Source organism: Cariama cristata, unplaced genomic scaffold (assembly GCF_000690535.1).
Source record: "Cariama cristata isolate BGI_N322 unplaced genomic scaffold, ASM69053v1 scaffold17634, whole genome shotgun sequence".
NCBI lineage: Eukaryota > Metazoa > Chordata > Aves > Cariamiformes > Cariamidae > Cariama > Cariama cristata.
The window spans coordinates 1-446 of NW_009612504.1; positions in this window are offsets into that span (position 1 = coordinate 1).

A 446-nucleotide genomic window follows, 5' to 3' on the forward strand; every position below is an offset into this window, starting at 1 on the left:
GCTAGTGACCGGCCGCCAACTGGATTTGGGTCTGTTGACCACAACGTTCTGGGCCTGGCTATGTAGCCAGTTTTTTACCCATCAAAGAGTCTACCTAAGCTGCGAGTAGCCAATTTATTTAAGAAGATGCTGTGGGAGACCATGTCGAAGGCCTTACTAAAGTCTAGGCAGACAACACCCATAGCCTTTCCCTCATCTACCAAGCGGGTCACCTTGTCATAAAAGGAAACCAGATTGGTCAGGCGTGATCCTCCTTTCATAAATCCATGTTGGTTGGCCCTGATCTCCTGATTTTCCTGCATGTGCTGTGCAATGGCACTCAAGATGAGGTCAGGCTGACTGGCCTATAGTTCCCCGGATCGTCTTTCCGACCCTTCTTGTAGATGGGCGTTACAGTCGCTAGCTTCCAGTCCGCTGGCACTTCTCCAGTTAACCAGGACTGCTGA